General features: G+C 39.4%; 1 protein-coding gene and 1 long non-coding RNA gene across 2 annotated transcripts in view; both read left to right on the forward strand.

Moving 5' to 3' along the window:
- The window catches only part of sytl5 (synaptotagmin-like 5), a 74,844-nt gene that overhangs the window by 36,083 nt on the left and 24,096 nt on the right, over positions 1-14,665 (forward strand). The window lies entirely within an intron of this gene.
- LOC119419674 lies at positions 1,982-5,125 on the forward strand. Its single transcript, XR_005187264.1, has 3 exons — positions 1,982-2,034; positions 4,852-4,964; positions 5,097-5,125. It is a non-coding gene; the product is annotated as an uncharacterized LOC119419674 (long non-coding RNA).

The raw sequence follows: 14,665 nt of genomic DNA on the forward strand, positions 1-14,665 counted from the left end.
AGGTTCAATCCATTGAAACTGCAGTGCACGTTAACAGCAGTTTCTTATTTTATCTAATGTAAGAATGTGATGATTGTGGATTTGAAACACTTAAAAATAACAACTAAATCAGGACAAAATGTTTAAAGACAAAGGGCCTGGTACCTTGAAGGAACACAAATCACTCACAACGTGTCAGGACAGAGTTTTAGACTGAGATCATCTTGTGTTAAGAAACGACGGTCTTGTTTTGTTTTTGGTCAAACATTATTTTTAACGTTTTGTGTCACGTCATGCTCAGAGTACGTGTTGAGGATGACTCATCTATGACTACAAAATTATAGCTCGATATCTTTTGTGTTTTGATTGATTTGTTTATTTTTGGTTGGGTTGGGGGTATTTTCATTCATTCAACCTTTATTTCTTTAAAATCTGTTGAGTTTGTGTGGTATTTTGCTAACAGACTAACAGGGTTGTGTCCAACAGTTAGTGTTAAAGTTTACTCTTTGTCTTGCACAATGAGTAGCACTTAGAGCGTGTGTTGTGAATGACTCTCGGGTACTACCACACCAGTTTAGCGCAGTCTCTGTAGAATAATTGCTGTTTTTGTTCCCTAAGGTCAGCTGGCTTTTGTGGCCATCTTAAAATGTGCTGGCTTCAGAAGCTAATGGGTTGTAGATGTTCATTCATTGAATGTTTCCTGCAAGTTTCAGTAAAATCTGTCCAGTAAGATGTTTTGCAAACTACTGACACTCATTTACTTTAAAATTGAACTGGCATTTTATAAGATTTAGCAGTAAATAACTGAAACCCTCAAAGATTGAGCATTACGTAAATTGAAAACAAAGTGATTGTCGCACAACGTTTGCACCGACTTTCCAGTAATTGTTGAAAATGTTCACAGAAAATCAAAAGTGCAGGTCTGATAGTGGCCCTAAATTAAATGTCTCAGTAATTTGCTTGGCAGTGGCAGTGCTCTAATTCTGTGTGATGTCTCCATCTTTGCTGACGTGTCTCTAAAGCTGCTGGAAAGCTTGTCTCTGGGGCCAGGTAAGTGTTATGTAGCAGTGAGACCTGGTCTGCAGGCGTGCAGATAATGAGAACAAGTCTTCTCGTGGCTTTTCAGAGAAATATACAATAAATGAGATGGAATCATGGAAGCAGAGAAAAATGGATGCAGTACTCTGAGTATCAGGCTAAAACCATAATTGGGCTTGTTAAGCTGCTGTAGAGCTGCCAAGTGTCCACCAATTAGTTGCATTTCCTCCTGCTGAAAATGTTTTATTTTAATTAATGCTTTTTCTTAGCTAGCCAACAGAGAGACCCATCACCTGGATGATAGTATTTTACATCCAGTTCAACATTATTTTAAAAAGTTAGTCTAATGTATGTTTTGGATGTTTTGTGCCTTTGTGTTCTTAAGGTTTCCGGAGAGTGATCACCAGTTAGAGGCTTCTCCAAGGAGAACATTAGGAAGGAAACGGTGGAACAAGCTTCTGCACATTACAGCTGCAGTGATGCCAGCAGGAAAAGAGGAACTCAGCTGTCACCAGGGCGGCATGGAGAAAATGAGCAAAATGTAGCTCTTGTTGATTTCCTTCGCACAAGATATTTATTTCGAGTGCTGATCGAGGATCCTGATGGAGAATACCATGGAGGAGCTCAACTTCTCCTTCCTGTTGGAGCATGAGAGAGACATGATCCTGAAGGTGCTGCAGAAGGACGAGAAACTGAGGAAACGAGAGGAGAAAAGAATACGGTGAGGATCTTTAACGTCATCTTCGTCACATTCGTCGTCATCACTTTCATTTCTCATCTGTTTCTGTTTCTGCGTCACAGGAAGTTGAAAAATGAGCTGCTGGAGATCAAGCGGAAAGGTTCACGCAGGCCCCAGGATCCCGGGGAGCGTCAGTGCGCTCGCTGCCTGAAGACTCTGGGCCTGATCTTTGACCGTGGAGATCTCTGCGAGGAGTGTCGGCTGCGCGTCTGCAGCCAATGTCGAGTTACAGCTGCAGGGTCGCGCCAGTGGAGGTGCAACGTCTGCTCCAAGATATCGTAAGTGTGTTACCTGCAGGGGGAGCAGAGTGGTTGACGGGGGAGAAGGATGGACTCTACAGGAGTCTGCAGAAGATTCATGGCACCACAGCTGTCCCTGTTTGTCTGACCGGGCCGTGTGGTGCTTCAGTGATGGGATAATCCACTAAAACAAACAAAAATAGCTATTAATCCCAAATTTAAGATGACAGTTTCCAAAGTTTTTACTGAAAGTTGCATCTGCCAGCTGTTTATAACTGCTGTAGCCACGCACGTGTGAGACAAGCGCAGTTCCTAGAGCTCTCAGCAAGAAGGTTGCCTGATCGAATCCCAGCCGAGGACCTTTCTGAGTAGATGTACTGATTCATGCTGAATAATCCAGGTAGAAAAATCCAACAAAGTTAAGTCAGGTTCTCTGGACGATTTCTTTTTGTTGAAACATTTCATCTTTCATCCAAAAGACTTCATCAGCCTGAGGAGCCACAACAATTCTTCTACCTGGATTACTGAGCATGATTCAGGATGTCTTGAACCACTTTGGCCATGGCTGCCCCAAACAAGTTGGCTGGAGAGAGGGCGGACTCCAGAAACCGTCTGAGCACCATCAAACTGGTTGACCCACTAAGTGAAGGTGCTGTTTATAAGACTGAGTTTGTTGTGGCTCCTCGAACTGATGAAGTCTTTTGGATGAAGGATGAAACGTTTCAACAAAAAAGAAACCGCCCAGAGAACCTGACTTGACGTTGTTGGACTTTCTGAGTAGAGTTTGCGTGTTGTCTCTGTTTGTGCACGCACAGAGACCAAAAACATGCATGTTAGGCTGATTGGTAACTCTAAATTGTCCCTAGGTGTGAGTGAGAGACTGAATGGTTGTTTGTCTCGTTTCTTTGTCCTTGGGATTGACTGGAGACCTGTCCAGGGTGTCCCCCGCCTCTCGCACAGTGACTGCTGGATATGAGCACCAGTGACCCCCATGACCTGAAAAGGAAGAAGAGAGTTAAGATAATGGATGGAGGGATGGATGGATTGTTATCAAATTATTTATTTATTCATTTTTAAATAATTTTTGCTATTGTTGTGATTTTTTGTGAAACCAAAGTTATTTGTATGATTGATGTAAACATTAAGGCAGCCTTAAATTCATCGACATGACTTGTAGGACTTCTGTATTATTTAACTGAGCAGCCTTACATTGAGTATTTGACCATTTCTCCTGTGAGATGTGAGTCAGCTGACTTCTTATCTTCCTTTAAACCATATGTGTCTAACTCAAGGCCCAGGGGCCAAATGTGGCCCTCGTTGACATCATATCTGGCCCCCAAGATGATATGTGATATGTAAAATATTTCTTTCTCTTAATTTTTTTTTAGCAATCTTTGATTATGATGCTGAAAGCACGACAGAGAACATCAAATGAGACCAATCAAACTCTTGTTGAGGAACCTGTGACCAAGAAAAGATGTTGGGTATCTAACTTGAGTTAATGTAGATTCTGAAACTGGCCCTTAGTTTGAAAAGGGTTTTAATTTTGGCCCCCTTTTGTAAGTGAGTTTGACACCCCTGCTTTAAACGAAGCCAAGTTGTTCACCAGTTTGGTTTATCTTCTTCTGGTTCTTGGTTCACAGAATGGTCTTTCTCTGAGCGTTGTTTAGTTTGATAAATCTTCCAAAAGCTTCTCTGACAGCTGCTGTTATTGTTAAACGTGAGGACAAGTGACAAACTTGCCATTAACATGACTACTGTAAAATAAATGATCTATAAACTCAGTTCTTTAAGACTTTAAGTAAAGTCGTAACCACAGATTACTACATCACAGTACACAACTTAAAAAAACAAACTATTCCTTTAAACATGCTGTCTATGAATTAACTTTTTATGACAACTTGACAAGTCCTCCAAATCTACTTCTTGTCATTGTGGCCAAATAGTTCAGTCTTTATCTCATCTGACACCAAAAATTTTCTCCAAAAGACATTGGACTGTCTAAAAGTTTCCAGTTCATGATGGAGTTGAGCTGTGGTGGTTCCTGGAGTGTTCCTGAATGTCCAAACCAATTCCCTTTTGTCTGTGACAGCTGAGTACTGATCCGTCCAGTGAGTACTGCCAAACAAACCCTTTTTCATTCAATGTAGTCATGACCACTACTGAGAAGTTAGTAGGTCTTGGTTTTATCAAGTTAAAAGCAACATTCAGCATCACCTATTAAAAATTGAGGAGGACGTTTGTTTTGATTCGTATTAGAAAAAGAAAAGTTCAAACTAATAGTTATAAGCTCCACATTCAAACTTCATGTGCATCATGGGTGCATGTAAACTTCTGACTCTGGCTGCATAAAAATAGTACTTTATACATTGAGTCAAGTTTAGCAGCTCTAGCCCCCTAAAATTTGTTTTTCATTCAATTATTAATGAGTTGTTTTTATCTGAGGACGTGAAAAACAAAACGGAGATCAGAAACTGTGTTTTAGAGCCTGGTTCAAATGAACTGTACAACAATTTATTTTTTTTTCCTGGGCCTCAATAGAGACCAAAGTTTTCATTTATTTTTAGTTATATTAGCATGAAAAGGTCAAACTAAAGACAGTTTGTGTCATTTGCTTTGCTTCTGTTTTTATTTGCTATCAAAGAAAATTGATACCCTGCTTTAGCTCAGATAGCTTATTCTTCTGACATTTACACATTTAAAAATAGTGGCCAGGTGGAAGAAAAAAAACTTTATTTCTTACATTTCAGTAGTGCAACCCAAAGCAAAAATCTCAACCAGGTTACAAAACAATCGTTGCTTTTCTAGAGTATACAGTGTTTAATAATGTGGTATTTTGTTGTGTTTGAACAACAGGGAGCTGAAGGTGGTGACTGGAGAGTGGTTCCTGGAGGAACGGTCCAAACGCTTCGAGCAGAAAACGCTGAGCAGTGACGTCATCAAACAGTCCATCCTGAGCAGTCCGCCAAGTGAGTCTGACTGATAATGTACCACAGAATACGCTCTAACCCAGACCGTAATGACTTCTGTGGAAAGAGCAGTGGTGTGCTGCAGGAAATGTGCAGCATTTTATTCTATAAATTTGTGTTTGTGATCATAAGCCACAGAAAAAAAGGCTACAGAGAATATATCGGTCACATCTGAACCAGAGAAACCCGACACTCCCAAGTCCAACAGAAGCGTCGTACGCAATCTCATGGATGGGGCTAAAAAGAAGGGGTAAGTGCACGTCATGGGGTTAAAGTTCACGATGAACGTGTAACGTGTCACAGTTTAGGTGTTAGGAACCTCCCATTGAAAACATTCTGCAGCGAGGAACATGTGTTAGCTGCCAACAACATATTTAATTCAAACTGATGCAGGGAGCAGCTGCTTGTTCTTAAAAAAAAAGGGACCTTCTCAGTTTAAATGATAGGAAATTGTTGGTTTGTTGCATGGATTTATGGAATAACATCTCAGTGTCCATCCATTAAAATAATTTCAAAAGAATCTAAATAAAACTGTGGTGTTCCTCAAGGATGAATTTTTGGACCCATGTTGATGTTAAAGGGATGTTTAGTCTAATATGTTCCTATTCAACTAAAAGTTGTTGTGTGTAACACGTGAAAATTCCTCCTTACTTAAAAATTGTACATGTCTGTTACATTTTCCACCTAGGAAGGTCTGTGCAATGAATTTTAGGAGAATGTTGTACATAGGTTTCAGTCAAAACTACAACTCAAGGTGTCAAAGCTAACAGGTTGTATTGAATGGACACACACACACACACACACACACACACATATATATATATATATGGCATTTTAAACCCTTCCCACACTCTTTCAATATTCTACACAATGTTTTAAACTCTAAATGCTCTAAAAGAGCACAGAACGTCATGATCTCCGCTCTCTGCCACCTGCTTGCACTCTCGGCCACGCCCACCTCTTTGCTGCAGAACGGAGATCATGACCACATTACTGCAGGAGGGAGCTTCTCCTGCTCTTGTGGGCTGCTCGCAGGTGCAGTAGGTGCCAAATAATTTTAAACAAGTTATTTGAAATAAAAAATCCATACCTATCATGCGGCTCATCCATCAATCAGCCAATTGCTTTGAGGAGTTAAAATCAGCTGATTTACGAGCTAAACCGTAAGATGGAAGTGATTTGAATCGCAGGCCACCTGCGGCTTTAGACTCGTCAGCATGAAATGACCTTGAAGAGGCTCGTAAGCACGGATCAGTAGAAGGCACCCTAACCTGACCATTTCAGATCTTGGAAGTATCAGTAAGACTCAAGGCTGACAAGAAAAAACAATCTGCCTGAATAAATCAACAATTGTGGATTATCTGAATCTGACTCCCCGGTTGGCCTCGAAACAGGCCGACATATCAATTTCGCCTGGGAAATGTGTAAACTAAGGAAAAGCTTTGTCTATCGCAACTGTCGAAACAATCAAACAGTGCCCTGAAGCTAATGCCATGTATATTAGCTAGAGCTAACACAAACATTTATCCATCCATCCATTATCTTTACTCTCTTCTTCTGTTTTGGGTCGTAGGGACCACTGGTTCTCATGTCCAGCGGTCACTGTGTGAGAGACGGGCCCCATCACAGGGACACACAGAGACAAACAGCCGTTCACACGCTCACACACACACCTAGGGACTATTTAGAGTTACCAATCAGCCTGTTGGCCTCATGGTCTGTAGGAGGAAACCGAACACAAACATTAAAAGGCTAAAACTGAGGCGCGCTCCTCCACAAACACTTGTCGTCCTCCATCCACGGAGCAGCACCTGACTGCTGTGTCTCGTGTGCACTCACCATGAATAATTTGTGGCTGTGTGTTGTGTTGTTGTGTATTGCTCTATGGATCAAACCCCTGCTTTACACAGGCTTCAGCACACTCGTGACCCAAGTTAGGACAAGTGGAACATAATGGAAAGGTGGATGGGTGTGTGCAGTGACCATAAAGTGTTTTAAGTCTTTATTAATGTGGAACCCACTGTTCTAATATAAAGGAGAATACGTTTGATCCTGATGCTTATCATGAACAACCTGTGATACCAAGCAAAGCTCTTTGCAGCATAAACGCTCTCTTCCAGTTGACATTTACAAGCAGCAGCTGCCCAAACACCAGTTTTTTTTTTTTGACGACTTGCTCCTCTTCATTGTTTGGTTTTCCTCATTTTCAGATGCAGGGAGTCATGTCTGCATTGTGATCTCTGTCAACACACAACAATTTAAATTGAAACTGCTGAACGGTAAAATGAATATTCTGACTGGTTACAGCTCACATCATAGTAAATTGTCTATACCATCTTCCCCAATTCATTTCAGGGTATTCAACATGGCTACGTCAGCGTGAGATTCATTTTTCAAACGTGTATAAAAGCTAAACAGTGCAGTGTTTTTACAGCCCTTTTTTTATTATCACTGAGGCAAATGTCTATCAAATAAGCTCTGTTGTTTTTGCTAGTTGGAGAGCCCAAATTTTTATTTTTTAGTGATTCTTCTGAGTTAATCCATTTAATTATTCTTTAGAATTTTCTGAAATAATGACAAGATAAATAAAAATAAAAACAAATATCCCAATTTTATTTACAACATTTTGGAAAGCAGTTTGAAAGTGATAGGTGGACACAGTTACATATGAACATGCCAATCTGCACGTTCACTTCAAATGTTGCACTTTTTCCAACAGACAGACGACAACCGCGCTGACACACAGGAAATTATTTGATCTTGTCTCTTATGGCAGCAAATTAAAAATATATTAGTTCTGTAGATGAACAGATGCTCGGATATATTCATCATTTAACACGGATTCCTCATTTTTCTGGACTGAATAAAACGTGCATTGAATTTAAGGAAATGCAAACGTGAGACGTCATTTATATTTGACCCATCAAAATGAATGCGGTCATTTATTTACAGAATCAAAATTTAACATCAAACATTTACATTAATTTGGCAAATTATGAAAATAACAACATAAGCAATCAATCAGGAAAAATCATACGGCCATGATTTTTCCGTTGCTTCACCACAGACATTTATGAAACTGTACAATTATGATCTTTTACCCACACGGATGTGGATGAGCATTTTACACAGACATTTCTAAATATCTGGAAGAATTTCTACTTGATAAAAAGTTTAAAGATGGGAAAGAAGTTTAGAGGGAGTAAAGATGGTATGGGAGGGGAAGTGTTCACCAGAATTGACACTCCGTCAGAACCCAGCTCTCCCCGGTACGCTTGGTAGGAAACTTGACTCATTACCTTTCTGAGGTTATCTCAGCAGATATGGAGCTCCGTTAACGCTACCTGTCCAGCGTCTCCTTAGGATGCTGTGAATCGTCAGAAGTAGTGGCGAGTGAAAATGTTATAATCCCATGGAACTCGGAAGAGCTCTGTTGTCATGTCAGGATCATCCCGTCTCTCACAGAACTGGTTGAACTGTGTATCCAGCAGAACTCCAACAGCACTCCATCAGAACTGAACAGAACTGTCCCAGAACTTCTAACAGAACTGTGTAGTTTACAGATCTCGAGCAGAGCTCAGTAGACCAGGAAGTACCGACATTTTAAAGAGCTCTTTCCCGGTTCATCTGGGAGTATTACCATTGGTCAGAACCGACCAGACGGGGTGTGTTTTGTGACGTAAGAGGTTAGAAGACAGCAAGAATTGTTATGGAAAGATCAGAAATGTTCTCACAGACAGAGAGAGTTTTGTTTTGGCGCGTTTCAGAAACAGGTGCCAAAAACCTCTATATTTATGTCTGAGAGGATTCTAAAACCATGCCAACAACTTGTTTTGCGTTTGACTCCAACCTTGGACCAACTTACACTTGCTCATTCAAAAGCAGAAATCAGAAAAGGCATAATTACTCTGTAACAGCTTTGACATGAGTTCTAACTTTGCGTGAGAAAAAATCATTACACAGTTAATAAAATTGATTAGTTCACTGCAACATCTAAAATGGTTTGAACTAAGACACTTTGATTATCAACATTTGTAAAATAGTAATGATAATAAAACAGAGAGTGTTCTTTTCACTTGAATCTTCAAGAGAGAAAGTCTCAGGATGGGTGAACCTGTATTTCTGGATTCAAATCAATGAAATGACAGTTCCTGTCCCACAAGGTTCTTAAGGTCAAGATTTTTGACCTTAGACTTAGTTTTTGACATGGGCCTAGTCCACTACAGTTCCGGAAGTATTAAACATTGTTTCTGCACAGGAAACGGAAATGACAAAGTCTATCTACACTTTTACACCGTTGAGAATATTTAAGAAGAAAGATCTTCATGAAGATCTGAGTTTCCCATCATCAATAAAAAAAATTCAGCAAAATAAAACTATTGCAGAGCTGGAAGGAAATGAATCTAGCAGTAAAGCAGTTCATCGGAACTATGGTGTGTGTAATGCAATTTTAACAGGATAACATGATCAGAAACGTGTTAAAATGTGCAGCGAGCTGAGTGCTCACTTTAATATGATACCATTAGGAGAAAAAAAAAACAAGTGGATGTTCATTGGATTTGTCAGACACCTGGAATTTATTTAAAAATACATTTTAAGAAGCAATAATCAGATTGTGTCGGTCATGATGACTTCTTATCTCGGCTGCAGCCTGATAGTTCCTGAAGGCATCACGAGAAGCCAAACACACGAGTCATATCTGTTAAATCAGAGCTGCTAAGAAGGCTTTGATATTTACACAGCTGCTGCCTGCATATTTAATTATTCTACGCATTAAGGAGATGATTATCAGACACTTCCTGTATTGAACTGTACACTGTGACTTTTTATTCTTCATAATACAAGAAATGTTGCACTGAAATTCCATTATTAGTTTTATTTATAGGTGAAGCAACTAATAAACAAATACTTTTTTAATTTAGCTAAGTAGATTTTGACGAGTGCATTAGCAAATTTCTGATTATTTTTCTTACAGAAATTAGATTCACTCAACATAGCGTATTTTTCACCCTATAAGTTGCATCAGTCCATATTTGACTAATAAAGTGGAAAAATCCGTAAATATGTCACTTCGCCGTATGCGTCACATTATGCGTCATCGCTGACACGTCACGTTTGTTACGCGTCACCGCTGACAACCCAGAAATGTGGGCCGAATCCGAAAATGTGGGTCGGTGTTGTGCCAAAAATCGATTGGCTGCCAAATGGCGGCCGCTGGAACATGCACGGGAGGACTTAACAAGATTAACACTTAAAAACAATTATTTGTTTGCTCAAAATTGTAGCAAATGAGTGCCTTAGTCTAACTTTTGCTTAATCAATGCACTTTGACGGTCAAATCAGCTGCATTTCAAAAGCCGATACGTGGATGTAAGTGCATGCACGGGACGAGTCACTGTGCAGATTTAACAAGATAACCACCTAAAAACAATTATTTGTTTGCTCGAAATTATAGTAAAGTTGTGTCTCAGTTTAACTTTTACTTAATAAACGCACTTTAATGGTTAAATTAGCTGCATTTCGTCAGGGGCGGTTCAGCGAAATGAAGCTGGTTTGACGGTTGCTCCAAGCAGCGAGCTGGATGAAGGTGGTAACTATGGCAAGCCGATTGTGTCATTAATAGCTGGTGAAGATTCTCAGTCATCCAGGGCATGGTAAATTCAAAAAAGTTCAAGACAAAAATAATAAAGTATAACGTAAAGCATAATAAATAAAGTCCATTTGTTTTTATCTTGAACTTATTTGAATTTGTCATTATAGCCACCTTTACAGATTACATGATACAACATCATGCTTGTATACTCTGCTTCCATCTAGTGGCTGAAAATGGTAGTGTTTAATTTTTTCAAACGGAATGAATGAAACAGTCATATCTCGGTCAAAAATTGGTTTATAAATATGGGAAAAAATCCATAAATATGTCACTTCAGCCTATAAGTTTCATGGCTTGTAAATTATGCAAGAAAAACGTGACTTGTACAGTGAAAAACACATTAATTTGACATCATATTTTAGCTTTTACACCTCCTAATGTGGCCCACAACAGAAATATCTTTAAACTTCATCCTTTGACTGTTGACTTCCATCATAGTTCACCCACTCAGTCCACATTTCTCTACGGTAACATAACAATGCTAATATGTGACATCGAACATTATTTTCCTCTGTGGACGATGAGTCACTTTAATCTTAATGAAAAAAACAGACGTCACCTATGAGGTGGTTTTAGATCACTTTTTTCTGAAAAGAGTCTCTTTTATTTTTTCATATTCAATAAAAAACAATTATAGGAAAGAAAAATGAATCATAACAAATTAAATTCAATACATGAGTGTACTTTGTAGATGGTTAATTAAATACATTTCCTCTGCATGATGCACAAGTGACTGAGATGAACCTGAAAGACAGAGGGTAAAGGCTTCACAATTGTCTTTGTTGCACAGCCTGCAGATGTGTGTGTATGTGTGTGTTTGTTTGTTATGTGCAGGCGGATGAAGATGGCCAAGAAAGGCAGCCGGCCCTCTATGAAGCCAGAGAATGGAGTCGATGGCGTCAGTGTGAAGTCTGCTTCAGATGGAGACGCTCAAAGTGTTCGTTCTGCTGCGAGTTCACAATCAAACAGGTATCTGACACTCTGTCTAAGAATAAATACCAAACTGACCTTTTCTTTTATGTTATAATACCAAAGGCTTTGGTGTACTACTACTCCAGAAAAATCAAACAAAAACACTTGAAAGTCAAAAACATGTTCATCTGGGTTTCAAATGTGGATTTAAGGTTTTCTCATAGGACTCGGGCATCTTTTCTGACATAAACATTAACGTTTTTATCTTCTGAAGCACCTTGAAAGATTTTATTTCTGAATGAAAGCATGATCAAATGTCAAATAGTGTTAAATGTTTCTAGTGTTGTAGTACTCGAGACCGGTCTTGGTCTTGAGACTGGTCTCAAAACCACTTTTTGATGATCTCGGTCTTGTCTCGGATTCAACCGCCTTTGGTTTCAATCTTGTCTCGGTCTCAGACATTGAGGACTCGGGATTTTATTTCAAGACCAGTCAAGACCACAACTGTGGAAATATCACTAAATTGCCAGAATATTGTCCAGTTTATTTGTCAACATCTTTTTTTTTATTGGATGTTAAACGTACTGATTCAAATTCAAGTGATAACGTGACTCATTGCTAAATACATTTTTTGTTATCGCTATCATGCCCACCCTCTTTCACTTGCACGTGTCACTCCCAGTGTTGCCAGATTGGGCGGTTTACTGCAAGTTGGGCAGTTTTCCTTCTGATTTTGCTGGGATTTTGTGGGCATTTTGCCACATTTTGTTAAATTACCTTAGCTTGTACTGATCTGTGTTCATGTTCAAACAGTAAATATACTGTAACAATATATTGATTGGGCAGATTTTTGTGTGATGGGGTCGTTTTTAACAGATTTTTGGGCTGGAAAACCTCGACTCTATCTGGCAACACTGGCACTCCAAGAAAGTGAGAAGTGACTGATTGTCTGGGCGCAGGAGAAGATGTCTGCCATATCATCAGTTATAAAATTCACTTATTTAAATCACAAAGAATATATTTGTAACTAATGCAACTATGTGGCTATCCTTGGTGTTGAGTTTGGACTTATGAAGAGTGTTTTGCCACTGCAGTTTTTTAAGTCTTGACATGATGAAACTGCTTCCAGTTTAACAGTTGTGTAATTTTATTGTTGAATCACATGAAGTCAGGCCACTGAATGTCTGATTTCTTTGTTATATAGCTTTGAAAATTTATAAAAATAAACAAAGTTGCAGTATGTAACTTCTATAAAAAATATTTTATAATAAAATTTTATATTTTATTTATTTTATTTGAGGTCTTGGTCTCGACTTCCCTCGGTCTTGGTCTCGGACCCTCAAAGTCTTGGTCTTGTCTCGGTTCTCGGTACACTCTGTACTTGGTCTTGACTTGGTCTTGTGTTAGGTGGTCTTGAACACAACACTAAATGTTTCTGCAAATTTAAATGTTTCCTGTGAAAACATAAGTTAGTGATGCTGTAATCCTTATTATAATCCAGCTCTGGGATGAACGGTTCGCTCCGGTGATCCAATCAGCCGTCGCCCGACATTCTGCATCATTACTGCTAAAAAAAATATATATATATATATTTCATCCAACATAAAATTAGTTTATGTGTCAGTGAACAGGACAAGCATTTACAGTATCATCCAGACTGGTCCTGATTCATAGTTCTTCAGGTTTTCTGAAAGTTTTCGTCTAAGTATTGCTCCTTCTTCACTTAGTGTTTTATGTTTAGTACCAGATTGTTTTCAGATGATTATTTTTAATTAATATAATTCTAATTTACTGATTATTTAGGCACAGCTAAACATATGAGATGAACCAGTGTTGAGATGACACATACCAGACAATGGGCCCATTTTAAAGGGATCTTTAGGATATTTAGTATCAGCAGCTTGTCACAAAAACACACTTTGTTCTCATAAAAGTGCACAAAATAAAACAGCTTGACTTATAAAATTGCATTTAAGCACCAAGTCAATGATCGACAGAAGGATGATGCCTCTATCGGATCCTGTTTTGGATCTTTGCTAGATTTTTCCTCATTCTTAAAGACATGTCTTTCAGACAAGCAGAATTACTTTTTAGATAATTTTTGAGACAGGGACACGCCAAAGACATATAGTGTGAGACAGATCACGTAAAGCATGCAGACGATCGTTTTCATATCAGGAGGATTCAGAAATCTGTTTGAAATGAGATGTTATGTGAGTGAAGCAGCTTCAGTTGTTAAACACTGACTGTGTTCACCTCGCAGGAGTGCTGCAGTGGCTGTGGAGTCCTCGGGGATGTCCACCGTACCCAACAACCTGCGATCCCAAACTCCAGATAAGTCCTCCAACCCCAGCAACAACCGGAGGGTCAGGGTCAGTGATGGCACACACACAATCAAACCGACTGCAGCGCATAAAGCCTCCAGAGTAAAGTTTGACTTTAACAGCTTGGGTGTGTTTGAACGCAGCCTGATGGAGCAGAAAGTGTTGCCAGTTTACACTCCAGTGACGGTGCGCCTGAGAAGAAGGCAAGCAGTCATCACCGGACAAACTCTGACACCCCGACTATCTCCGTGTCCAGGGTTTCTGTCTCATCAGGTAACATCCACACCTGGACTGTCCAGCACAACTCCTGCTGTCGCCTGGCAGCTCCACCACCCACACACAATTTAGACCACCGAGTTTTAGATGTTAGAGGCAGCAGACCACATCAAAGATACTGAGAGGCCAGCTCACTTCCCTGCAGAGGAAAAACACCATTCATTGTGTTCAGAACCTTACAAAGGATAAATTTAGTCCCTGTGCCGGGAGTAGATGTCACGTCTGCACAAATTGCACAATTAACTTCACTTCTGTCATCCTTCAATGCTGTTCCTCTTTTCTTTTAAGTCTAATCCACTTCAGTGTGTCTTTACTGCTGCTCGTTAGTGAGGATAGATTTAGAATGAGCCTGATTAGAGTCAGTAGTTGTTAAAAAGCCCACAGACCGAAGATCTCTCATCACGGCTGCTGATTTCAAGCAGTAGGTTCAAGACGTTTTTTGTGTTTTATCTATCTATCTATCTATCTATCTATCTATCTATCTATCTATCTATCTATCTATCTATCTATCTATCTATCTATCTATCTATCTATCG

Source organism: Nematolebias whitei, chromosome 13 (assembly GCF_014905685.2).
Source record: "Nematolebias whitei isolate Nwh7 chromosome 13, NemWhi1, whole genome shotgun sequence".
Classification (NCBI taxonomy): Eukaryota; Metazoa; Chordata; class Actinopteri; order Cyprinodontiformes; family Rivulidae; genus Nematolebias; species Nematolebias whitei.